The following is a 27,307-nucleotide window of genomic DNA, read 5'->3' as shown; positions in this document are numbered from 1 at the left end:
GGAGCAACAGCAACGATGGTAGTTTTTTGATTGTCTGCTGGCTCCTTGCTGGGAGGGACCGTATCCTGTCACCTCTTTGTCCTGACGGCAGTGCCTGTTGAGAGGAACACTCCCTAACTGCTGGAAGAAGGAAGAATGTTGCGTATGGGCGTCTTCGCTCCCCAGGACCTCCCTTGCCATCCTTATCGCGGGCCCAGGACTCCCTGCAATGAGGGCCGCATCTTTTCTGTGGCTAAGTACTGATCCCCACACGTTCTTGGCGCAAAGGCAACTACGGGAGGCAACTGTCTCCCAGGTGACCTCCTTCTACTTTCAGGGACTGCTCCTTCTCCCTGGTGGAGATTTCTGGCATATGATCATGGCCATACTTACCCCCTTCATGCATTTACAGGCTTATGTCTACATTCCCTGGGTCTTCATCATTCCAGATGCAAAGACCTAATCTGCCTTGCCTGCGAGTCGTCACCCCACACCTCCAGCTCTCAATCATTTTCTTTCCCCCTCTGGGCCTGCTCCAGGCCCTCCAGGCTCCCAGGAGGGCCAGGGAGCTGATGTGCCCCCTTGAGGCCAGGTGTGGGCCTTACGCCTGTGCGAGTTCGGCTGCCCTGGCTGCTGCTGCCTGCTGCTGCTCCTCCTCCTCCTCCCCCATCCCCTTCCCCTTTTCCTTCTCTTCCTCCTCCTCCTTCTCCTCCCCCACCTGCTCTCTGCCCTCCTGGGTCCGGCCACACACAGAAGCTTAGAGTCTGCCATTTCAAGTGATTTTTGAGAACTATCTTTGGGAAAAGCCTTGCACCCATCAAACGGTGCCGATCTTATATGAGCTAGCAGAAATCCAAAATTAACTAAGCAAAAGGTGCTAATCTCATCATCATCATCACACTTAGACCCCACTGTGAGGCAACACGAGGCTGGGGGCCGAGTCTGTGGACCGCGTGAGGGCGGCTCCAGCGATCAGGTTGCTGCAAGATCAGGTTCACCAGAGATAATAACCACAGTTGCAATTACATGTGCTGTTTACATACTTTGCCCCTTGTACTTGATATAGTCCAGAAGGTGCCCCAGGCAGCTGCTCAGCGCCTCTTGGGGTGAGCCACAAACTCTGGGAGAGAAGAAAAGCCGCCCCACCCTGAAAGAAAAACAGAGCCCAAGCAATGTCCAGTTGGGGCGTCTCTTCAGACCAGATGCCCTTGAAAGGGTTCTCTTTCTGTCTTTCTTTCTTTTCAATAGCATTATTACAAGATGGAATTCCTCCTCTGCAGAGAGAAAGAAAAACAACTCTCCTGGTGTTTTCAGTCTTTTAAAAACAGAGGTATTGGTACAATCCCAAGTCTTTGAAACAAATTTCCAGTAGTTTTTCCAGGTGCTGCTGGAGGATTTGGAAATGAAGAAGTAGCCCTTTAACCTAGTGCAGGAAAACAAACAAGCTTTATCATTCTGTGAAGATGTCACAGTGTGCCCTCAGTACTTGTTGCAGCCTCAAAAGCCCGCTCTGTGTACTGCAAAAACAGAGCAGCTCCGGATCTGGGAGAGCTCGGCTCAGGATCTGAGATAGCTAACAATCTGGCCTACAAGCAATCTGTTAAGTACTATAATGGGGGCTTGCAGATTAATGTTGCAAGCCTTCAGCTTCAGGGTATTCATGGGGGCATTTCCTCCTGAAACCAACGATGACAACAGAAAAAGGAACAAAGCAAATAATGTGAGCACAATGCATTAGAATTTCCAAAATCTTTTCCAACACTCCATCTCGTTGCAACAGAACAGTGCTGTTGGTAAAACTGGGGACAAAGAGAAGGCATCTGTAATTCGTGAGCTCTGGGTGTGTGCAATCAGATGGCAGTTAAGAAAGGCGAGGAACAGTGTAATTTGCTGGATTTGGCCAGGGCTGGGCTCCCAAGAGCTGGCGATTTAACAGATTGCAGCCCTCATGTTTTCTGACTTGAAAGATAATGAAGCAATAAAAGCGGCCGAGGCAGCCAGCGAGGATTCTGCCCCCTGGGGATGGCTGCGTGAGAGCAGCTGCCCGTGCGGGCACCCGCTCAGGGTGTGACCCAAGATTGCAGCCCTCCAGCAGACCAGCAACACAGAGGACTAAATTCCCTCCTTCGGGGACACCAGAACCTCGGCTTCCAGGGTTGTCACTGAGCCGGTGCTATGCCAGGGTGGCCCATATGGTCGAGCGGTTGTCGCCAGAGACACAGAGCATAAATAAACCCTGGGAGTACAGATGGGAGGCCGGCTAGGCTGGCTCCACTTCCTGGTCTCATCACAGGGGAGTCCGTGTGGAAGCCCTGGGAGGCACCTCAGCCATTTTCCAGGCCAACGACTGCATTTGTCAGACGAGAAAAGCCAGAGGTTAAGGGACTTGCCAAAAGTCACACAGTGAGTCAACTGAAAAGCAGTAAGAGGTGGTGGCTAAGAGCACAGCATGACTCCATTGCCCTTGGCTTTGGCAAGTGACTGAAGTTCTCAGTTTCCTCATACCATGAGTGTGAGGTTAGTACCTGCCACATTAGGTGCGTGGGACCCAATCAAACGTAAATGTGTGAGGCGCCCACTGCCAGGTTCATAATCACTGCTCCGTGGCTGCTGATGGTTCTGATGCTTATCATGACCGCTAGGAGCTGGAGATAGATCTTGAGATCTCTTCTGCCCGGGTCATGGGTAAACATGATGGATAAAATTATGTGAACCAGAGTTTGAATTTTGGCTTCTAGTTTTGTGACTCCCCCTTTCTGAGCTCTCGTTCTCATCTGTAAAGCGGAGCAGCGACACCACTGTTCACAGGCTTGCTGCAAGGATGGGAGGCAGCAGCGAGGGGACGGAGCCCTCCCAGCAGTAAACCGCAACTGTGACCCCCTAATTCAAAGCTCCTCCCCTCGGCGGCAGCGAGGACAACGGCTTTCAGTTTGAAGAATGGTAAGTTGCTGCAATGAAGGTGCTAAGTGTGTGGCTGCGGTAAAGGCTGGCAGGAATGGAACAGCCGGCTGGTGGATGGCATGATTTGAAATGAACCATATGTTTAAGATTATGAACCCAGATGTTAGGCCCTGGCGCCCAAGGTTCACACCATTAGACTCAATCCTTTAGGTGTCTCTAATGGTCCTCGAGGCTCCAGGAAACTTGCATTAAAATGCAAATCGGTCTCCTGTAAAGGGAAACACATTAAGCTACCCTCTTAGCAAACTGCTGAGCTGGGTTTCTTTGGGGCAGGTTGGGGTGAGGAAGATAAGAGAGAATTTGAAAGGAAAGAGGCAAGAAGAGTTATCTTTCTACTGAGCACAGCAATGGACCAGGGACGATGTGTAATAGGTACAGTGGGGGCTCACAAGGTGACTGGGGGTCCTGGAGGAGAGAGGTGAGGAGGAGAGTAGCTGAAGCTTTTCACAGCCCTGGAATCCTGTTCCAGCCCAAAGCACAGAGGCATAATTCCATCCCGTCCCTGCTGTGTGAGGCCACGGGATTGAGGAGAGCTGGTCCAGGTGATGAGGCTTAGCCAAATCCTCAGGGATGTGCACGAAGGCGGTCAGGCCCAGGAACCAATCCTTGAAAAGGAGGGTCTGTTTCTTACGTGTGTTGTATCCCTTAATGCTTAACACCCTGCCTTATACACGCTGGGGCCCAGTTAATGTTTGCACAGGGAACAATAAAGGCTACAAAGATGAAAAGTGGTTACAGATGTTCCAAGTTTGTTTTGTACACAGAAATTAGAAGAATTCCTCCCTCAGCAATTACAGCATTCCTGTTCTTAACACAGTCACTTCTTTTCTTGTGGCCTTTGGATGAGCACGAAATAGCAGAAGGGACATTCCTCTTGGAGAGGCCTGGGGTGGAATTTCTATTTCTTTTTTCTTTAAAGTCATCATTTCAAATTCTTTCACTGAAATCTAGAGTGCTGTGCCTTCAAGCAGGCAATAGGCATCACCTTAGCTATACAGTGGGTATGAAGAGCCTTCCCTGTAGGCCAGTACTATTTCAAAGATTTTAAAATGTTAAAGAATACAGGCGCCTGGGGACAAGGATCAGTGCCGGAACCTTCTTTGTACCGGGAAAGCCTCTTCTGAGCACCTCTCTTGGGTTCAGGAATTTCTGATTCCAGTCCTGATTTCTCCCACAGCCTTAGTCAACTCTAGAATCTCCAAGTTGATAATAAAATAATAATAGTGGCTCCCCTTACTGAGTCCATATTGGTCAGGCACTGTGCTCGTAGCTTTACACATTAATTCTTCTGTTCTTTAAGGTAACTCAGAACCATTATCATCCCCATCTCATGGATTAGAAACGGAGGCTGGGATGAGTTATCAAGATGCTCCTAGTCATACAGGCAAGAACCTGGCGGGGCCAGCCAGGATTTGAAACCAGGGCATCTGGCTCCTAAGGCTGAATATTGGTGACTGGCTGCTTAAATGCTCTGCCTCCATTTATGAGAGGAAAACATCTGTGTCCTCGTCTTCAAATTGTTTTGTCTCTAAAATATCCTTCCAGCAAGGAGGAAAACCAGTGTTGAAGAAAATACCACTGAACACACAGCACTCCCCAAAGCTCAGAGACAAAGGAAGTCCAGGAAAGGAAGGGAAGGAGGAAACATGGATTTAGTTCCACCGTGAAAATATTCCACACTTCAACCTCTTGGTAAAAAGCACGTCAAAGCGCTTCTTAAAAAACTCTACCAAGAAGACATAGCAAATAGATCTTTTCAGACATGCTACATACCTCTCTATTATTAGCTCCATTTCAATTTATTCACTGAGTGATAAGAATTTTCCAAGAGACTGTTGGCTCTAAGAGCCAGTATCTCCTAGAAAGATCTTCAGATGCAGGAAGTCAGATAGTGTTTCTTATAATGATTTCTGAGTAAGCTGTGTAATTCAAATTTTGGCTCCACTGCCCACTAGTTGTGTAACCTCAGGCAAGATCCTTGGCTGCTCCCGGCCTCTCCAGTCTCATCTATAAAATGGGAGAACACTTAGGGTGACAAGGTGGGGGAGGGGCAAGACGCTTGGCTCATAATCCCCAGGAAATTGCTTTCTCAGTGGGGCCTGATTTGATGGTTCTTCAAAAGATTTCATATTTTGGGAACACGGGGCAGCTTTGACAAGAGAGAAAATCCAGTCCCACCCACTACAGATGCAATGCCTCTCAGCCTTGGGAACATACAGCGTCCAGGTGCTTGAGCCAGGACATACTCCAGGCAGCAGGGGCCAGGTTTAGTCCTAAACTCTGGCAGGCCCTCTGAGTGTTAAGCCAAAGGATTTGGGGGTGGGGGACGGGGGAGTTCTTTTCCCATTTGTGACTTTTCAAATCCTCACCTCTCCTATGGCCCTATCTGAAGATGATTCACATTCCTACTGAGACACACCTTGGGGGTGAGCCAAAGAGGGTCTTGGAGCCTCTACCCCAAATTGTGTGGCTTTTGAAGGACATTCACTTTCAAGATGGTCTTTTGTTCTTTTGGAGAAAGAAAGATTTCTCTTCCCTTTTGCACGTGGCTACTGCAAGCTGCAATTCACAAAGCTGCCAATTTGAACACATGTGTATGGGCACATGCGCACACACTCACACACACACGAGTTGACCCTAGTCCTGGCTCCCTCTGAAACAATCCATCTTCAGCTTTCACTATTAATTATGACTCTGTGTACCGATAACCAAATGACACTGAGCCCGGAATGGCTGTCCCTCTCTCTCTGCATCACATTTACGCAGGTTGATGACGTCATTCTGGGCAAGGTTAAGGCAAGTCTCCACAGTGCAAAGGTTCTGCTTAAAACAAATACTGCTTGCTTTCGGGACCTGGCAGGGAAATTAAAAAGAAACCCAAGATGCTCTAGGCTTCTGTCCTGGTTTCCAGGCAACCAGATGCTGGGTGCAGGAAGGGAGAGGGGCTTTCTTCTGGTGCCAGACAGTATTGATAGACAGTGGGCTAACGCTCAGAGCCAAGGAGATGGGGAGGGACAGAGGAAGCCTGCATAAGCCTCATTACCCTAATCAACCATAGAGTCGGCCTGCTGGCAGGGAGACCTGGAAAATGAGCCTGTCTGCAGGGGCGGAACTGGGGAGACATGCTTTCTTATACTTACAAAGACTTGGCTGCTCTAAGTGTGCGGATTCCCGGGGAACTATCACCGTGGTGTATAGCTCAGGTGGGCAGAAGGACCCAGACAACTGCGTCCTTGGGGAGGCCCAGGATCCGCTCTGGTGGGCATGGGCAGGGGAGAACCAGGAACAATGCTGGGCATTTCTTTCTACAGCACAATTTAACAGATACCTTCTGAGAGGCTGCATGTGACCAGCTCAGAGCTGAGCGAACACACAAGAACAGACAAGATGGATAAATACCAAGCCATCGATCCCCTCTGCTGTTTCCGTCAGTGTCTAGAGCCCTAGAGGATCACATGGTGTGGAGGAAATGTCAGGGGCTCCTCAGACGGACCTGGGTTCAAATTTGCACTCTGCCACTTACAAGTGGAGCAAGTGCCCCTTGGTACTGGGCCTAAGGCTTCTGAGCTCCCTTCTCGTTCTGTCCCCAGGGGGTTGTGAATCAGCACTCAGCACAATCATATTATTTCTACTCAAAAACGAGAGTTTTTCATCTTAAGAATTTCTATGGTGACCCTGTGAAAAGTCGGTGCAGCCAAAATTGAAAGAACTCCTCAGGTTTGATGAGTGAGGTTGTTAGGCATAGAAGTTCTCCTGGTACCGCACAGCATACATAATGGATAATACACAGACATTACAAGACAATGGCATACCCACAGTATTTCATTAAATAAAACTGTATGGCATAACACTTTATGCCAGGAATTGTTATTCCCATTGTGCAGAGGAGGAAACCAAATTGCAGAGAGGGGAAGAGGTCTGGGGGAGGTCACACAGCTGGTTCACAATGAAGCAGGGTCTCCATCCCAGAACCTGCAGGAGGGATGAATTTGCCAAACGGTGCTGAAGCGAGAAGACCCAGCCCTACCCAGCGTCGCTGTGCCTCTCCTCCTCGGGCCGCCAGGGCTCCCCCCACGGTGCTGGTTCCTGGGACTCCCCGAGGTGGGGAGCCAAGGCTGCTGCTGGCCCCCTGAACTGCACGCCTGTCTAAGCTGCCATGTTGCCCCCGCGTCGAGTTTTGGCATCTCATCGTGGAGCAGCAGCCATTGTGCCCTCACTGTGCCCATGTCTCCTGCATCTACACTACTGAGAGGAAACAAAAGAACAAGCAAACAAAAACAGGTGTCAAATCCCTGGCTTTGCATCCTGGCTCCCCTGTTTGCTGGCTGTGTGGCTTTGGATGAAAATTCCCCAAGCCTTGGTTTCCTCATCTCTGAAACAGAGCTTCCAGTCCCCGTCTTTTGGGGCTAGAGTGAGATTTAAGTGACAAAAAGCAGATAAAGCGATCAGCAGAGCACACCTGGCACCTGCCTGTTAGCAAGCAGTAGAATTTTCTCCTCTGAAGTCTTCCTCAGGTCTTCAGAAAGGCAGTTAAGTGCGAATGCAATTTGGCCTCCTTTGGTGAGAACTGGGGGAAGACGTGTCACCAGGCCAGAGGCAGTAATGGTAACAAGAACTAGCATTTATTAGGACTTACTAAGTATGAGCTGGCCACTAGTCTAAGCACTTTATAGGGTTCGCCTCATGGATCCCTCACATTGACCCTGCAAGACAGACCCTATTGTTGTCAACCTCATTTTATAAATGAGGAAACTAAGGCCCAGAGAGGTTAAGAAACTTACCCGGGCACACAGCTAGTTCGCTCCTACATGTTGCCTCTATGCCACACAGCCTCCAGCCCACTACGCTTTCCCCTGGTCTGTCTCTCTCGCAGTGACACTCGGCGCCAAACCCTTTCCAGGTGGCTGTTAAACTAAGATGGAGCCAGAGCATCTCGGGATGCTGTCCGACACTCCGAGGGCAGCAGAACTCTCGCTGGGTGGCTGATGGCAGACCCATTCTCTTGCCTCGAATGCAGCAGACTGACCGCTTCCAGTTAAGTAAAAATATCAAAACCGTAACGTGCATGAGAGCACCTTGGGATAAATGCATTACGGAGCTGTCATCACAGCTCTCACTCCACCAGTTCCTGCCGTTCATGTGCGATGCACATGGGGCTCCTTGGCAATCGGGACCACCGCTTCCTTCCAACACAGGTGATCCGCTTCCTGGGCCGACCTCCGGGTCCTGCCACGACCCTCCCACAGTAGCCATTTACTCGTTCTACCACTGGTTTTTTGCGTTTTGTTTTGTTTTGTTTTGCACGGAATTAATCACCTATTTTCTACCAACTCGCCAGGCAAACGGGATCTTTCACTTCCCTCAGTGCTTCTGTAACAGGAGGGGGTTTGAATGAGATGGGTGTTTTCCAAACTGGGCTGCTGGGGAGAGCTCTGAGCACTTCAAGGGGCTCACTAGGGGCTGCCGTAAGAAGGGAGTGCCCCGAAGGAGAGACTCTGGGTCCCTGAGCCTATTGTTTCTGTTTTACATTTTAGAACCCCACCTGAAATTTTGTTTCAACAAAGGGTTTGGTGGCCAAAAACCCATTCAGGAATTAAATAATTAAATACATAAATCAATTACATAAAGCTGCTGAGCCACGTGGTTTCTCAGGTCCTGTGCTGTGTTTCTCAGGTCCTGTGCTGTCCCACTCCGCATGATCAGCAGTGGACGATCACAATGGGAATGGCCGAATGAACAGGAGAACATGCAGCCTGCAGTCTCTGGTATGTGCCAGGGACACAGAGATAACGGGAAATGACGAATGAGGCCAAAGCCAGCTAAAGATGGGACTCCAGTTTGGCATGTAACTGAGAATTCTCCTCTGCTCTTGCACAATGACAGACAAGGTCTCGTGGCCTTGAGGTGGGTCTGGGAAGGGGGTGAATCTGGCTGGGCAGCTGGGGGCCAGAGTCTAATTGAGTCCCCTGCTTTACCACCGAGATCCTGATGTCCTTGGTCCTCAGCTCCTGAGTGATTCTTTCTATATCCCAGTGATAACCAGCATGACGTGACAGGTAGGGGGGAGGGGACACCCAAAACTCATTGATGAGTTCTGGCCACAAAGAAACTTCTGCAAATGGAAAGAACCATTACACACTTGCACACACACACACACACACGGGCTATTCATTTTAGAAAAATCATGGTCTATTTGATGACGGCTTATGTTTCTTTCTAAATTGAGTTCAAACTGGCATAAAAACATGTATTTTGCTTTGTCCTTTGGCCTCTCTTCTTCTCATTATCTGATATTCTTTTGAGGATCAGATGCACGTCTATCACAGGGAACAGGAACACCGAGGACAGGCAGCAAACAGCTTGGAGTGGTTACAAGGATGAGCTTCCAGAGTCACGGGGCACGGGGCACCCAAGGCCTCGGGCACGTGGCAGAGCACATTTGTTCCTTAAAGTCGGTAGGATCCAGTCTGTGTTTTGATAACATTGCTCTGAAGGAGGCTCCGTCCCTTCTAAGTCATGCCCTGGAGCTTAGTCCATCATATGGCTCCTCTTATTTTATTCACAGCACTTATTCTTACCTTTACCTCATTGTCGATTTGCTTATAATCTCTCTCCTCTAGAAGAAAGAGAGTTTGACAAGAGCAGCCACCTTATCTGTCTTGTTCACCCACGTTTTCCCAGCTTAGAGCAGTGCCTGCCATAGTGCAGGCACTTGACAAATATCTATTGAATGAATGAATGAATGAATGGCCCTCAGCCTTGCCTTCTTACTTAACACAAGCCTGGGGCAACCACGATGCAGCCGAGGTGTACCATCAGGAGATCCAGTCTGCTGCCCCAGGAAAACCCCTAAAATGGACTTTCCATACCCACACCACAACATGGATGTCATCTCCCCCAAACAGGATAGCTTCGAGCGTGCATTCAGTTCACGCAGGTGAAAAGTTCCCACGTGTTTTCTGGCACGTGGCAGGAGTTTGCCCAGGCATTGCTGAATCCAACACAGCTTTTATCATTTCCCCCATTTCAGAGAAGAAAAGACTGAGGCTCAGAGGTGGACAGAAGTGGTAAAGCCATGACTCATGCCCCTATCTTCTGATTCTCCGATCACAGCTCTTTCTGCCTCTTCATGCCATTTTTCTAGAACAATCTCCCACACACACACTCAGTGCATGTTAGTGGTTTAAGCTTACATTTTTTAATTTAAAAAAATTTAATTTAACATTTTCCCCAAACAAACGCTTCATTTTTCTTCTCAGCCAAGGCGTATTCCCAAGTAAAGGCTTCAGATAGACAGATGGAAAGAGGGACAGGGGTCATTTTCTACAGAGGGCAATCTTTCTGGCAGGTCTTAGGGGGCAAACCCTGAACCCAGGCATGCGGTGGACCCGGGGGACTCCCCCAGTCCTCCTCTCCCTCCTTTCCCCTGGAAGGGCAGCTGGGTCCTCTGGGCAAGCTGCAGAGCAAGGACCCTCCTCCCTCTTAGCTTCCCTCTCAAGCCTCAGTGGGATGGGGACAAACGATTTCTCTTGCAGGCGAAGATCGGGCAGAGGTTTCCGGGCTGTGCCAAGCCACGGTTCTGTTTTACCTCGTGATGAGGAACAGCTGTGTCCCAAAGGGGCGGCACCTCGCCGCCTCCGCAGTGTTTTGATAAGAGGCGCGGGGTTGGCGAGTGTGGACGAGATGAGGAATCGCGTTTCTCGCAACAGTCCTCGCGCTCCAGGTCACGAGCTAATCTCCTTTGGGAAACCGAGACCAGAGATGGGCCTCCCTCTCTCCCTGCTATCTCAGGGTATTTTCTGTCACCATGGAGAATGGTAGAGGCTGGAAAAGGTCAAAAGGACACGGACTACGAGCTGAGGCGGCAGAGCAGTGAAGCCTGTTGGAAAGTGCCAGCATCCAAGAGGAGGATGGTGAGAACCGTAGAGCCGGGTGCCGGGTCAGTCGGATGGACACGGGTTCCAAGGCCACCTCTGTGCCGCCAGCTGTGGATGTCCGAGTCTCAGTTTCCATATCCGTACCTAAAGGGCTGGTAGGAGTGAACGAGTTGGGCTGTGCAGGGCCCTTTGGTGTTTCAGGCGATGTGAGTTGAAGAAGGAATGAGCGCTTGGTCTTCAGAAGGGGCAGAGACGAGCCGCCAGGTCGGGTCAGAGTCACGGTTAACAAGCTCTCGGCTCCTCACTCCGTCGCTGTTTGGTTTTCACTGCGTCGCGATTTTGCAGCTTTCCCACTCGGACCACCAACTTTCCTGAGCGTTTAGCCTTCTCTGCCGGCTGCCGTCCCCTCCCTCTCAGAGTCCCCCACCCCCATCCGCATCTACTTGATGATGACAGGAATCGCCAGGGGCACCAGGCAGCTCAGAAGTATACTCCAGGACATGGCTGTCACACTTTTCTTTTTTCCTAAGACCCACAGTAAGAAATATATTAATAAATTTTGCATTGCAAATCAACCCACACATACATATAAATGACTGATTAAAGAAATTTCATGAAACACTCCCCGTCCTTCTTATCTGCACTCTATTATTTTCTTTTCCATTCCACTTCATTCCATTCTATTCTACTTTATTTTGCCTTTGAAAGTGCTGGTTACCACCCAGTAATCTAGTTCATTAACCAGCTGCCAGTTTGAGAAACACTGGTTTCCGGTGGGACTGCCATGCCGTTCTCTCTGTCCAGTTGTGGACTGTATCAGTGGCCCTAGAAACCTGTGTTCCAATTCACAGCCTAAGAATCATCAGGGGCCTTGATAAATGTACAAATTTCCAGGCTCCATCCCCAGAGATTTGACAGCGTTTCAGAGACTGGTCAGAACCAGAGTGTCTCGTGGGGTCTCCCTGGCACTGAGATGGAGATTCTGATTCCAGGGAGAAAGCTTCTGATTGGTCTAGATGGGTCAGAGAAGGAAGATGCCTTGATGGGCAGTCCCACCAACACTGTATCCCTTGGGGTGGGTAGCTCCCCAAAGTAAGTAGAAGAAAGGGTGATGGATGCTGCCAGGGACTGTTTGTGTCGCCCCAAAATTCATATGTTGAAATTCTGACCCCGAATGTGATGGTATCTGGAGGTGGGGCCTTTGGGTTGATTAGGTCATGAGGTAGAACCCTCATGAATGGGATTAGTGCCCTTATTAGGAGACGCCAGAGAGCTCTCTTGTCCCTTCTGCCATGTGAGGACACAGGGAAAAGATGACTATTTATAAACCAGGAAGCAGGTCTGACTAGACTCTGAAGCTGCCAGTGCCCTGATGTGGGACTTCCCAGCCTCAAGAACTGTGAGAAATAAAAGTCTGTCGTTTAATAAGCCACCCAGTCTATGGTATTCTGTTTTAACAGCCCAAACAGACTAAGACGCTGAGCAGGCAACATCAATGTCCACACAGAGACTGTTCTAGAACACCTAGGTAACAGTTTGCTAAGCTCTCCTCTGCTGCTTACATTCTCCCGTGTGCTTTCTGGGGTGCCTAGCACAGTGCGCGCGGCAGGCATCCAACGCGTGTGGGTTGCATGAAAACCAACGTACAGTTGCATTTTGACCACGAGTCTTGGTCAAAATGATTGGGTTTTTGACCCTGTGCTTCATGTACACAATTGAAGACAAAATCCCTGAGGTCCAGTGTCTACTGATTACAACAGAGTCCAGAAGATTTTTTTTTTAATTTTATTTAACAAACTCTTACCATGTACAAGCCAGTGTTCTGAGAGCCTTACAAATATTAACTTATTAGGTCTACATAAAACCCTATAAGAGAGGTCCTATTACATGCCAGGCACTATCTGAGGTATTGTACCCATGTGCTTCTAAGATTCACACCTCTCCTGTAAGGGGCAGCGATTATTTTTTTCCATAGGCGGACACTGAGACTCGGAGAGGTTATATAACTTGTCATAGGCCCCACAGTAAGCAGCAGAGCTGCACTTTGAACCCTAGAAAGGAGGAATGAGTCAGGCCAGGAGAATCTTTGAAACTGCATTTCATCCTAGAGATACCAGTTAGCTCTTGCATGCTAAGAACAGCCACAGGTTGAAATGCGCCAAGCCCTGAGGGAAAAAGAGCTCCCTTCTTACAAACAGAAACAGAGACATGGAACCAAAGTGACTCACAGAAGTTCCCGCTGTGGACAGGACGCCGATCAACACATGGAACCTCCAGTGGCTGGCTGGGCATTCCTATAGCTTCGATGTGCCCTCATTCTGTTAAAATGCAGTGACAAGGAAATTCATCACTGCTCACATGATTTTTGTTTTCCAATGAGAGGAAGAAAGCTCTATTCACTCACGGAGAGTTTTGTTCAAACATCAAGCTCTATTTTAATTTTCTAGTGGCCAGTATTGCAGTCAGCCACGCTTTAAAACAATGACCCCGAATTCCTCTTGCCTTCATTGCAGTGACAATGTTGTTACAGCTGACTAATACTCTTTCTCAGTCTGTGTGGCTAACCAGCATTTTCTGAGTTAAATATGTCTCTCAAGGTTGTCCCAGGTAGGTTCTGGGATGGAAACTCTTGCTCCTAATTTGGAAAAACGGTCCCTAGGGTCATTTTTCAATAATAAATAACAAGTATATATTTATTAATAAAAATAAACAAGTGGCATGATTTGTGGTTTAGAACTGTTCTGTTTAGCTTTTGGATCCAAATATGTTTTCTTGATCTTGGATTTAGATTCCGTTTGGTATAGTGCCTATGACTATGAGAGATTTTAACAGAAGGAAGTTATATTGGAATTTGTATGCAATAATTACTTTTCCATAGGTGGCGAGTTTAAACATGCTGTTCTTCCTGAATTTCCTTCAGTTGAGTGTGAACATAAAATATAGTTGCTTAAAACCACAATTTATTGCTTCCCGTGCTCTGTCGGTTGACTGGGTAGTTGTTTTTATGGTCTTACCTGTGCTTACTCATGTGGCCTCAGGCAGCTGACCCTTCGGCTGGGTCTGGAAAGTCTGAGATGACCTGACTCACATGCCTGGGGCCTCGGTGCTGGTTGTTGGCTGGGCCCCTCTCTTCATGAGATCTCTCATCAGTCAGTATCTAGTTTGGGCTTTCTATCATGGGGCAGAAGTGTGCCAAGAGGGCAAAATGGATGCTGCAGTCTCACACAGACTAGGCTCTGTCTAGTGACAGCCTCTTCATGTCAGTTCTGCCATATTCTATTGGCCAAAGTAAGTCACAAGGCCAGTCTAGGTAGAAGGGGTGATGACATAGATTCCATCTTCTAATAGGAGGGGCTGCAGAATTATTTTCATTCGTCTCACACAAAATACATTTAACCCCTGCCCAAAGGTCTCACTCCTTTATAGAGCATCAGTCTCAGTCTCAAAGTCCAGGTTCTTGATCATCTAAATGCAAATACAGGTGAGATGCTGTGGATGCAGTTTCTCAGGTCAGCTCTTCAGATGCAGCTCTCCTGGAATCAGAGAACTATAAACTAAAGAGCCGTGTTACCTGCCCCTGCTTTGCAGCATACTTGGTAAAGTGTGTTGCCACGGTAGATAGTTCCCTTCAAAAGGGGAGGAATGGGAGGCACACGGCAGTTGCTGGTCCACAGCATTCTGAAATCCAGCCAGGCACAAAATTCCAATTTCCCCATTCCAGAAGTATGGCATACTCCTTAATTAGGGCCCACTTTTGCTTCCTTGGAGTGTGTCTCAGTCAGTTAGGGCTGCTAGAACAGAATAACACAGACTAGGGGGTTAAACAGCAATTTACACACAGCCTTATAGTTTTGGAGGCTCGAAGTCCAAGATCGGGGCACTGGCAGATTCAGCGTCTGGTGAGAGGCCTCTTCCTAATTTGCAGATGGAAATCTTCTTGTTGTATCCTCAAATGACAGAGCGAGCTCTGGTCTCTTCATCCCCTTATAAGGGCAGCAATCCCACCACGGGGGCTTTACCTCCATGACCTCACACAGACCCAATTAACCTCCCACAGGCCCCACCTCCAAACACCACCGCATTGGGGATTAGGGTCTCAAGATCTGAATTTTGGAGGGACACAAACATTCAGTCCATAGCAGAGTGGTTCCATAACCTATTCTTCTCCTTGGCTCTTGGCTCCACTCTCTGGGCCTTGGCTCTGCTCTCTGAGTTGTCCTTCCTTTTCCATAGGAAATGGCCCATGTTTGCAACTGAGTAGTTTTTTTCTCTGCCTGCTTCCTTCCCATAGAAAGTTGGGGGCCTAGAGGCCCAGAGGTTCTTTTCACTGTCATTTCATTCTGCCCCTTTAGGTCCAAGCTGGGGGTATTTTCAACAATACAATGTCTTAATTCTGATTGGGGTTGAATCTATGGTCCAAAGATGACATCCATTATTCTTTCTTGAGACAGCCCTCTCTCTACTTTGAACCTGTTGTGGGATATTCCCTTAAGATTCTTACAAGCCCTTTGTCCAGCTGAGAGGGTCTATTAGGCATCAGCTTATCACTTTCTGAGGTCTTCTTAAAGGATCTCACAGTCATACCCTTGACGGATTTTTAGCCTCGTGCCCTGTTTTCCTTGGAGAATGTTTTATTGGCTGGGATGGGGAGCGTGTGTGCTGGAAATAAGAGACAGTCTTGTTTTCTAATCAAGCACGTCCTGGGTCTTCTATATTTCCTCTAAATTCTGCTTGCAAACTAAACAGTTTTTCTTTAGCTCATCTCTCTCTTCATGCACCATCATATGCAGCTAGGAGAAGCCAATTGGCACTTTCAATATTCTGTCTAGAGATTTCCTTGGCCAGATCTACAAATTCAATAAGTAACTTTGTATTTCCAAGTTACCTTGGGCAATAATTTGGACTATTTTGGACTATTGTTCCACCATTACATAACCTGGGTTGCCTTTTCTCCCAGCTTCCAATAGCAGTTTTCTCATCTTCTTTCCAACCCTCACTAATGGCATCCTTCCCACCTTCCACCCACCTCCCACTCCATAGCTAATGTCGTTAATTTTATGTTTTTGTTACTGCAACATCTCACTTTTAAATACCAAGTGTGACAGTTAATTTTATGTGTCAACTTCATTGGGCCATAAGGTGCCCAGATATTTGACAAAACATTATTCCAGGTGTGTCTGTGAGGGTGTTTTTGGATGATGTTAACATTAGAGTTGACAGAATGAGTGGAGCAGAGCACCCTCCTGAATGTGGCTGGGCCTCATGAAATGCATTGAAGGCCATAGAACATAAAGGCTGAGCCTCCCGAGAGGAAGAAGGAGCTCCTCCTGCCTGACTGTTGAACTGGGACATGGGTCTTTTCCGGTCTTCAGACTTGAATTGAAACATACGCTCTTCTTGGGTTTGAGAGTGCTGATTTTTGGACTGGAAGGACACCGTCAGCTCCCCTGGTTCTCAGGCCTTTAGACTCAGATTGGAACTACACCATCAGCAGTTTGGGTCTCTGGCTTGCTGACTGCAGATCTTGGGACTTCTCAGCCCGCATAATCACGTGAGCCACTTCCTATCGGTTCTGCTGATCTAGAGAATGGTGATAACACACCAACTTCTGTCTGTTACTTATTGCCACATCTCAAAACACCACAAAGCTTAGTGGCTTAAAATACGAGTAGGCAAACGTTTTGTAAAGAGCAGGATAGTAAATAGTTTAGGCTTTGTGTGTTTATCTCTGTCTCAACTACTCAACTCTGCCTTTCAGCACAAGAACAGCCATAGACAATAATGTAATGAATGAGGGTAGTGACGTTCCAGTAAAACTTTATTTACAAAAAAATGTGCTTGATCAGATTTGGCCGGCAGACCCTGACTTACAACCATGATTTATTGTTTCTCTTAACTCTGTGGTTGACTGGGAAGTTCTGCTGGTCTTGCCTGGGCTCACATTTCATTGCAGGCAACTTCAGTCAGCCAATGCCTCAGGTGGGGCTAGAGGGACTAAGGTGACTTCACTCACATGCCTGGGGCCTTGATGCTGGCTGTCAGCTTGGCCATTCTCTCCATCTGGTCTCTCAACATTCAGTAATCTAGCCCAGGTTTCCTCAGGCAGTGACTGGAACATCGCAAGAAGAAAAAGGCAGAGGCTGCAAGGCCTCTGGAGGCCTATACTCCAGAACTTACACAACTTCTGCCACATTCTGTTGGTCACAGCAAGTCACAAGGCTGAGCCAGGTTCATGGGGTGGGGAATAGACTCCGCGTCTGGAGTCTTGAGGGAGCTGCTCAATATTGTTGTCATTATTTTTCAATCTATCTCAGAAATGAACAGGATACCTTAGCTTTCACATCTTTATCCATTAGGGTCTGTGAGCAATTTAGGCCCCCTGTTACCAGCATGAGTCCATGGAAGCCAATACACCAGTCATGAAACTAGACTCCTTTACTAGCCTTGCCTATACCTTTTCATAGCTTGTCTTAGAATCTTCGTCTAATTATGAAGATAGCCCCAGGTCAGAAGATATATTCACTGGACCCTGGAAAATGAAAGCAAAAGGCTATGGGAGATACCCATGTCTGTCCAGAAGGGGGAAGGGGTCTTCCCAAGGCCAGTCCTTCCATGGCCCGTCTGCTCCTCCTGTCCACAATAAAAACTGCAAGTAAATGAGGATGCAGCTCATTATCGTTCCCCATTCCCATCTCCTTCTCCTGGACACCACGTCAAAAGGTTTACAGCAGGACGCTAAACACTATGGAGCTATTCCATTTTCAACTGGATCATGAGAATTTCCTGCAGGTGTTTCAAACTCTCAACCTTCTCTTGGCATCTTCTCTGAGCATTTTTATGTCTCTGTTTCTCTCCAAAGTTGAAATCAGATCAATCATTTTTTTTAACCAAAAATTAAAATTCCTTGCTGATCTTGCCCATCAGATATTTCCTGTGGGATACTGATCTTGTTATTTGTAAATAAAATGCTTTCTGATCAGTCTGCTAACAGATGCATATGTACCTGTAGTATTGTCTGATGCATAAGCCAAAAGATAAAACATTTACAGATATTGTATATAATGCATTTTTATCTTTAAAATAAAATTCCATATAAAAATATAGATGAATTTAACATTATCTCTAGAGGCTAAGAACGTAGCTTCTAAAAGTGTCTTTCCTTCCTCTCCTTAAAGTGTCCTTTTCTAAAGTAGTCATTTTGGAAAGTCATCATTAAAATGCATGAAAATGAAACCTCCCAAGACACCAGCCATTCTTCCATAAAGAAGGCAAATGTGGCCAATTATCTGCTTTTTAAAAGTGTTGATTTTTTTGTGACTCTTTGTTTAAAGCTATTTGTCACTGAAAAGGCTGTGCAAAGCCAGATACAGAATTCATTTTCAAAGGTAACTTATACCCAAGAGCCTGCAATTGTATTATCGGCCATGTGGACTTAAGAACTCCTGTTCTCTGAGAAGGTTTTAAATCAAAAATGTTAAGTAGAGTTTAAGCCCCATGTCATTTTAAATTCCCAGCTTTAGATCCATGAAGCATGGATTTTATGATGGAAATGACAACTGACCCTCATCTGTAACAGATACAGAAAACTAACTTTGTGGCTTCCTCAGGAATTCTCAGCGAGTCATTTAGGCAGATAAAGTATGAAAGACTAGAAAGGCAGGCGTAAAATCAACTGGCCAACAAGTGGCTCCTGAGGGTCAATGCTCAGCTCGCGCTCCTCTCTGCCTCTGCTCCGGGAAGGCCTTCCTGCTTCCCTCCTTGCAGTAAATTCTACCCCATCTTTTTCAACAAACATTTCAGAATTTACACAGTAATAATGAAAACTAGCAGTTACTATTTATTGAGTACATACCATATGCCACACACTGAACCACACACCTTAATGGTTTATGTCATTTGATCCTTACAACAACCCTGAGAAGCGGTGAGGATGCTTCTCCCAATTTTAGAGACCAGCTGAGGCTGGGAAGTTAAATAATCTTCCCGAAGGTGCAAAGATCATACAGAGCAAAGGTGAGATTCAAACCCAGGTCTGTCCCCCAGAGCCTGAGCTCCATCTGTGCAGTAGTCTAACACTTAATTAATTACCCTCCTGTGTTGCTATCCCCCTAATTACAGCATAAGCTTCTCAAGGGGAGAGACACATTATGTATGTCAATGGTATCTTCCAGGCTAACTGGCACAAAGGTCCAGTAAACAGAATTTACGTGCTAGTAAAAAAAATATGTATATATCTATGTATTTGTAATTCACCAGTTTCCCACATCCATCTGAAAAGTCCGCCTCTTCCAGGGGATCTGTCAGTGCCAGGCTACAAAATACTCTTCTTTGGCATTCAATTTCAATTCAACCAATTCAGAACTTGAAAACTAGCAGGCCATGTTTTGAATGAAACTCCAATGAGGCTGAAACTATACAGGGGGTGAGGGGCTGGTCTCCACGAGAAAGCAAAGGAATGCACAAAATACATCAGTCATACCACGCCTTGGATCATCAGCGTCTCCTTCGACGCGCCGCAAAGCTCCGGATTTGAGAGGAGTGTTAGCATTAAAGCTTGATAAAGTCATACTCATCTAACAAATTCCACTGTCACCTCATTAGATATGAAAAATAGAATGCTTTAGGACACTTGGAGATATTTTTGGTAAAAATAACATTTTTTTCTTTATAAGGGAACCGAAAAGCGTCGCCTAATTGCATGGCGAGCAGTCAGGAGAGGCCGCACAGCCAATGGGGTCGGGACCAGAGATCTGGTAGTGTAAACTGTCCTCCATCCTATGAGCATTTCCTCCCCAAAGAGAAATTGTTGTTAAAACCTTAATTGAGAGGTCAGTGGTCTTAGGACAGGCAGGAGATAAGCCACCAGCTATGTGAAGTAATGTCGACTTTGATCTGCCAGGCCTTTTGGCATAGAAAGAAAGCCAGCGAGGAGCCAGAGGTCCTCTAATCTTCTTAGAGATAAGCTGAAACTGTTTGGCTGGGGCAGGGGATCCAGGGCAGGAAAAGTCTTCTTTCTGTGCACTGCGGCCAGACTTATGAATGAATCCCTTTCAGCTTGACATCCTCGCCAAGCTCTGTAACCACACTCCCAAATGGGGAGGCAACTGTCCGAGGGGTGCTTGTTCCAAGGAAGAGCCTATGGGAGTTACCAGCATCACCTTCTCAGGGGCTGCTTTGGAAGATGTCCAGCGGACGGCTTCCCCAAAGAAGCCAGGATCAGCAGAGAGCTGGTCAAAACGCTACAGGACAGGAAGCGAGGGAGGGAGGGAGAGTCGAGGGGAGGAACAAACAGAGGGAAGAAGGGAGGAACTGAAGAATTGAGTTATTCCAAATTTCTGTGTGATGCCAAGTATATGAAAATAGAAACAATGTTACACTGAAAATAAAAAATTATGTAAAAATTAAAAGCCCATTTTTTTTTTTGGTCTTGAAACAGCCAACATTTTCTTAGAGTTAACAAACTAGTCAAAGCCCAGGATCCATTGCATAGGAAAAGATTGATTTAATAAAAATTAGCGGGGATATATACAAGAAAGAAAATCTATCTACTGGGAAAGGCAGATATTCAGAAGTTGGTAAATGCTGCCTTGCCTCCCACTGACGTGGAAATGACCAAAAGGATTAATTCTTGCGACTGAAATCCTCATAGCCGGGACACACTGGAACCAACTGACTGAAGGGGATCTTGAGCGCTCTCTGATGGAAAAAGGACTGATGCCCTATTAGGACCTTTTGTGTGACTCTTCTGGCCTTACAATGTTTCTGTGGATGTCATTTTATAGAGTATCAACCAAATGAGGTAGATATTTTGGATGCTTTGCAAATGGATAAGCCAAGATGTGTCTCTTGTGTTTGGAAAAGGGAGTTCACTATTCACAGTAGACATGGGGCCTCCAATCCCTGAGTTCAGAAAGAGTTTATTCCATCCAGTGGGGCACCATAGCCCCTGACCAAGCCAGAATGCACGCATCATCTACACCAACACTTGGCCACCCATCCCAGCAAGCAGGCGTTGGCGAGCATGACGCACCTTCGTGGGTAGGAATGATGATACAGCAATGACATGGCTGTCCACCTCTAGAGGGCTAAACTAGGCAGAGCTTGTTGTACCCCACTTTTAGATTTTTGGAGCTGGGGTTGGGAAGATTAATTGATTTGATTAATAAAGGGTGCACAGCCGATAAGGGGCAGAGACCAAATCTGCACCTGGATCTTTGAGTATAAGTCTGAAAACATACTATGGAGGCAACATGCAGCAAGACACCAAAGTGAACTTCCAATTTAAAATTTCATAGTAATTGAACATTTAGAATAGAAAGGACTCTCAAAAGGCAACTTTCACCCGGTCAAGGAATTCCCCATAGGTGGACATCCAGGCCTCGACTCCCACCCATTGAGTACTTATGTCACATAGAACAAGCCCACCACAGATCAGCAGGGGCGTCCCCACTGACGGACTCTTCACCTTCTGAAACGTTACTGATTGTCAGGGCAGAGGGAAAGAGAATGTGGCAGACCATGCTCTGGCTCCTTGCTCTGCCACTCACATTTCATTTGCCAAATCAAGTCACATGGTCATGCTTAACCTCCAGGGGGGTGGGGAAGTGCAATCCTACTATGTTCCAGGAAATAAGGCAAAGTAGTGAATGTCTTAATGACCTTTCCAGTGCCCCATCTGAACCCAGAGTGAAAAGTTTTCAAAACTGATGATCGATATGCACCGTTCAAGTCTGTAGGTCCTAGATTTGAATTTGTTGGTGCCTTTCTTGAAGCACATAACCGAGAATATTGTCTGGTGTTCAACTGGAGGAATGGCATTATCTTAATGCAGCTAGAGAGAAGCAAGCTATTATGACACAGGGATTCCTCCTGGAAGAGACATCTTTGAAGATTTCAAAGACAGACAGCAGACCCAGGGAGGATGCTTGGATGGGAATGTTTCTTCTTTTGGAAGCACTGGGGTCATAAAGCATGATAAACCTGCCCCTCCTTTTCCCCCTGGCAGCACTGGCCACTTTCCCAGTCTACCTTTCCCACACAGAGAGGGGAAAGAAGAAAAAGAAAACAGAACTGGCGAGGAAGAAATGTGGAAGTAGCTGTGGGGAAGGTTCTTAGAAGTGCAGCACTACTTCAGAAAAAACAAAGAAGCTTCCCAAAAAGTCTTCAGTTCTCCAGAAGACACAGAATTTCCAAATAAACCAAAAAACCTCATGACTGGTCCCCCCTTCCATCTCGAATTCCTTAGCACGCTCCTCGGAGCAGCCTGAAAAACGGATCTCTAAGTACACAGAAATTTAATGACAATTTCTAAGCATCCAAAATTCCTGAAAGAGACCAAAGCTACTCATTTTAATATTACTTATCTCCAAAATATGCATTGCCTCATTATTATCATCAATCGGATATTTTCCCAAAGGAAAAAAATTAATTGCCCGCCAGAAATGTTTTGAAATGTTTACATGTGTTTCTTTGTATAAGCACAAAAGTGAGTGTGTGGGAGCCTGTTTATAAGTTAGCAAAGTGTTAGTAAACTCTAGTTTGACACTGATAAGGTTCATATGAAAGTCATCACTGAAGCTGTTGCCTAAATAGTAAACAGGATCTCTTGGCCTACCCTCTTTCAAGCATGCTTTACTAGATTAAAAAAAATATATCATAACCAGAAGAAATGCAACATGTAGGGGAAATGTGGCTGATTACTATTGCGTTCAGCCCCATGTTTAGGGAGAAACAACTTTTGCTGAGATCCAGGGTCTCGTGGGGTGGGCTCTCGGTGGGTCAATTCATGGGCAAGTCACTGAGCATCAGTCTTCTTCATTTGCAAAATGCTGATGGTAATAGTGCTTCTCTATTCTGTATTCTTCCACATCCAAAAAACAAGAAGGCTGATGATATTTTAGACCACAGCATCTGCTCTTACCAAGAGCTGAAACAGAGAAACCCAATAAATGCAGCCCTGCTCTGGCTTTCAGAGCGGGGAGAGAGACCTTCTGGGGAGGGCCCTCCTCTTCCACCTTCATTCCACACACTTCTATTGTGAATGGTGCCCCCCGGACTTGTGCAATGCAGCTGCCCTGCCTGTCTTCCTCTGTGGCTCCCGACATGGCACCTTCCTACAGCACAAGATCAATAAGTGTCTGTAGACATCTCATCTACTGGACTTGAGCATCTGCACGGGAGGGTGCCAGTGCTCCGTCTCTCCCATGCTTGGCACAAGGTCATGCCTACAAGCACAGCTCTTAGGTCCTCAACGAATATTTACAGAGAACTGATTCTGGGCTAAGCAAAGAAGGGACAACAACAAAAACAACAAACCTGGTCTCCAACCTCACCGAGGATCATTCTAGAAGGGAGCCTATGGAAATGGTGCTAGTCTGGCAAGGTTGGGTTTGGATCCCAGTTTTTCTACTGGGCTTATTAATGCAACAGCTTCAGGCAACTTTCTTAATCTACGAGTGTCTGCTTCACCTACAAAATGGAAATAATACCCACTTTCCACATTGTTATGAGCCTGGATCAAGTAACTTACTGAAAGCATCTAGAATGTACCGGCAATGTTCAAACAATGCAAGTCTCGTTCCTTTAGCAGTTGAGTGAGAAGAACAGGGGGCAGTTAAATAGCCTGAGCTTCTATTTGTCCCAACATTTTAACAACACCTGCCTGCATTTGGGCCTGCCTTGCCCTGACCCCGTTTCAGGAGTAAGCCTGTCCAATTGTGTTCGTGTTGGCACATTAATCACGGGGCTCCTGAGTGAAGGGCTCGCACAACTGTCATTACCTCCAGACCAGACACTGGCGACCGCACCATGGATGGTCACTCCAGTCAAGCCATTGTTCCAGCCTTCTCCTCCACGCAGGGCTTACATGGAGCCAGGGCTCCTTCAGCACCAGAAGCTGCCCTGCACAGCTCCGGGGAAATCAAGGGCTGGATTTGGTCCCAGTGCAGCCTGCACATTAAGCAGCCACTCAACAAGGAGAAGCTCCAGGCCAGCTCTGAGGTTCCCAGGTCACAGGCCAGGCCCTGCCAGACAACAGAGGCAAGATAATGCCACCTTCCAGTGGGCAGGCCGCCCCCAGGAGGGGAGGCCGTTAGTCACTTAGTTGACTTTTGCCGTTGTAAGGAAGGAAAGCATTTTGTTCTTTTCTTTAAGGGCAAAAATTCTTCAAGGAAGAAAACAGCCTCATACTCTTAGTGGCCGCAAGAGTCTGCTCTGTGCCCCGTCTACGACACTGCTGCCTGGTAGCCTGTGTGTGTGTGCAATAAAAGCTGAAATGGGTTCCACCAATCCAGGGAACATACGCACTTGATAGAGACTCATTTCTCTACTTCTTTGTAATCACTGCAGTTCACACCCTTGTAATTTTCTTTCTGCTCCCTGGGAAGCCACCAAGAAATGGCTTTGTGTTCCCGGGAGCAAAACTTCATTTAAAAAAAAAAAAAGGACTCTCCTTCTGCACAGCCCTAAATGTGTTAAGGTAGAATGGCTTTTTTGGGGCGGGGGGAACTCCTAGCATCACAGTAGTATCTATTTTGGCTCAGTGCAAACACTTGCTACCCTCCTCTTCCAGTCCCACTCTCATGGAACTTTCTCTGTCCTTCCATGTAGGTTTTATCTACACTTAGCTATAGTAGAACTCCTTGGGCTTGTGTCTGTCTTCCCCATCAGTGGGGGGCTCCAGGAAGGCATGGATTATACGCCCAGTTTGTTTCCATTTTCCTCTAGACACGCCCACAGGATGCACAGCAAAAACTTGGTGCTTAATAATGCTTTCTAAGTCATTGGGACCCGGAAGCCCACTCACTCTACTGTTACGTATTATAAAGTAAGATTCACTTTCATAAATTGTCTCCAGTCCTAATACTACGCCGATTTCATAAACGAGAAAATGGAGGTTCACTCTGAAATGCCAAAGACACCTTTAGTCTTTGAGAGGAGCAGCTGTCCAGATGTTTATGGACAGGGGATCCCAATCTCTCCCACAGAATAGCTCCACTTACCACCCACACGGGTGATTCTCATCTTCAGGGTCAGGACCCACTGGAGGTCAAATTCATTTGTGAGTTAGACCTCAAGTAATTTTTGCTTAAGTTTATGTTTAAGCAGCTATGTTCTTAAACTTTAAAAGATTAAAAAAATTACAGCAGATTTCAGGTTAGCCCCTAATGACCGGTTTTCACCCATTTGCATTCCCATCTGCTTCATGAGAGGGAAAGAGGGACAGATGTGGAGTGTTTTCGGGGCGGAGGGTTCCATCACTCTCTCTGCCCTCTCCTGTCTAACCACATCGCAGGCCAGAGGAGCCACCATTGCTGACAGCCCATTCCTCGTTGTGACGACACTTTCACAGAGGGCTCTATATCCCAGAAAATATAGTGGAGTGCAGGGGAGTGCAGAGATTTTAGGAATCTGGGCTTCCCGCAGGCTGTGACTGTCACCCATGCTGTGGTGGGAAAGATTGAGAACCCCCGTCCTCCACTGGCACCCCTAGGAGACGTTACACTACCAGTTTCTTCAAATGGCTTTAGTTTGAAAAGCTACTCATCACTTAACCCCATTAGAAAACCCCAATTCCATGTTATAAAGAATAATATGGAATAACTACCTTTGGGAGTATTTTAATGTACTTGTTCATACTTTGTACTTGAGTTTATTCTCAAAATTGTCCTAGGAAGTAGACCAAGAACATATCCACTGTTCCATTTTATGGATGATAGCATCTGAGTTATAGGCTTGTTCAAAGTGTCTTTCTAGTTTTGCAAGCCTAGATTGCTTTATTGTTTCTATGTTCTATGGATGCATCAAGCCGTCAGACAGGTGTAGTGGGTACACATCAGTTCAAGCAGTGCACGGTTTTAAATGAGCAGGCAATAGTGAAGTCTTGGCTTTTTATAGCACAAAGAGAGGCCTTTGGCCAGAAACGAAGCGTATTGTTCTGCTGTGAGATGGGTTTCTGCATTAATTACTGGAGGATTCCTCTTATTTTTAGAAATAAGCATTTCTGAATGAATCCTGAACCAGCACTCGTGGACACATCTAAAGGAGCACAAAGTACTTTGGGAAGTAATTAGAATTTATGCCTTTTTAGTCTCATTCCTATATCACAAAAAAGTATACATGCAAGGGTTTGTGGACAGATTCATGAGTATAAGGACAGCCTGAAAGATGACTCTGGAAATAAGAAGGCATTCAAGACCTAATTTTTGCTGTTGAGAGTTTCTTCCAAATATCTCAGCAGAAAAACCAGGTTAACTTTTAAAAGATGAGGACAAGACCACAGGGCTATATTGCTTCAAATCTAAATAAACAAAACTGAAAAACACTGACCAATGTAGGAATTTAAAATTGCTGAAAGATTGCAAATGTATTGAACACATTTCAGTTTTGCATACGTGTTGTTGCTGTCGTGTCAGATGCCCAGAGACAACGTGCTTGCCTTGGGCGCTAAGCCATTGATCCCAACCTCAGTGGGAACATACACAGGGCTGTTCTTGGCACACTGGGTCCTTGCTGTCTCCCAGGATAGAAATCAAGAGAGACAACAAACGGGAGTAGAAAAGTAAAAGATTATTAGCTTGTGCACAAGGGAGGCACGAGGGAGCCGGTGTGGAAAGGAAAGGGGCAGGTGACCGGCTTGTTAGGATACAGGATTGTGGGGCAAAGGCCCAGGAGGAGGGCCTTGTCATGGCAGATAAAGGCGGGGTTTTTCTTGCACTTGAGCTGTTGACCAACACGCCACCACATGTGTTGCGTGTATCATTAGCATGTTAGCTCTCCACCCTGGGTCTGATTTTTAGTATGGTAATGGGGCTAAGGTCACCTTCAGCCAACTCCTGGGTGCTAGGGCACATGAGTAAGTGGGAAAGTCCTAAAGCTGCGGAACCTGGATCTTGGTGGTCTCTATCTGATTCTCCTAGCTTGCCAATTGGTTAGGGGCCTAACCTTGTTAGGCCAGGGGCCTTGTGGATGACCATGTCTAGTTAGGCTGGTTCCTGTCTCAGGGGGACCAGCAATTTCACCTTCATATGTGTTTCCAATGCATTTTAGTACAGTGGGCATTTGCTCAGCTCTCCCACTTTTACCAGTTTCATCAGGGCTATCTGTGTGAAAGCTTGGAGATATTGGATGACAAGGGGTTCATGTTAGTAAGAACTCTTCCCTCCTCCCTCCAAAAGGGGGGCAGGAACGGAGGATTTATTTCATGTGACTGAAAAGACCCAAGGGAGAAAATGAGACATGGCTAGATCTAGGAGTGCCAATGATTAAGTCATCAGTCTTACAGCATCACTCAGCTCTGCTCTCCAAGGTTGTGACGGTTAATTTTAGGTGTCAGCTTGACTAGGCCACGGGGTGCCCAGACATTTGGTCAAACATTATTCTTAGTGTGTCTGTGAGGCTGCTTCTGGATGAGATTAACATGTGAATCAGTAGGCTGCGTAAAGCAGATGGCCCTCCCTGATATGGACAGGCCTCGTCTAACCCGTTGAAGG

The 27,307-nt window shown here is 46.7% G+C and overlaps 2 long non-coding RNA genes across 4 annotated transcripts in view; one reads left to right on the top strand and one right to left on the bottom strand.

The window, feature by feature from the left end:
* LOC138923090 (uncharacterized) overlaps positions 1-27,307 on the bottom strand; it is a 187,017-nt gene that overhangs the window by 45,830 nt on the left and 113,880 nt on the right. The window lies entirely within an intron of this gene.
* Positions 2,746-13,776, top strand: LOC111772925 (uncharacterized). 3 transcript variants are annotated; one of them, XR_011436222.1, is made up of 4 exons: positions 2,746-2,919; positions 7,814-7,974; positions 8,614-8,705; positions 10,476-12,249. It is a non-coding gene; the product is annotated as an uncharacterized lncRNA (long non-coding RNA). The 3 variants fall into 3 exon arrangements; XR_011436231.1 differs by having other exon boundaries at positions 2,777-2,919; positions 7,841-7,974; positions 10,476-13,776; XR_011436223.1 differs by having other exon boundaries at positions 2,777-2,919; positions 7,841-7,974; positions 8,614-8,844; positions 10,476-11,392.

Source organism: Equus caballus, chromosome 1 (genome assembly GCF_041296265.1).
Source record: "Equus caballus isolate H_3958 breed thoroughbred chromosome 1, TB-T2T, whole genome shotgun sequence".
Taxonomy (NCBI): Eukaryota; Metazoa; Chordata; class Mammalia; order Perissodactyla; family Equidae; genus Equus; species Equus caballus.
This window is presented reverse-complemented; position numbering and strand designations above follow the sequence as displayed.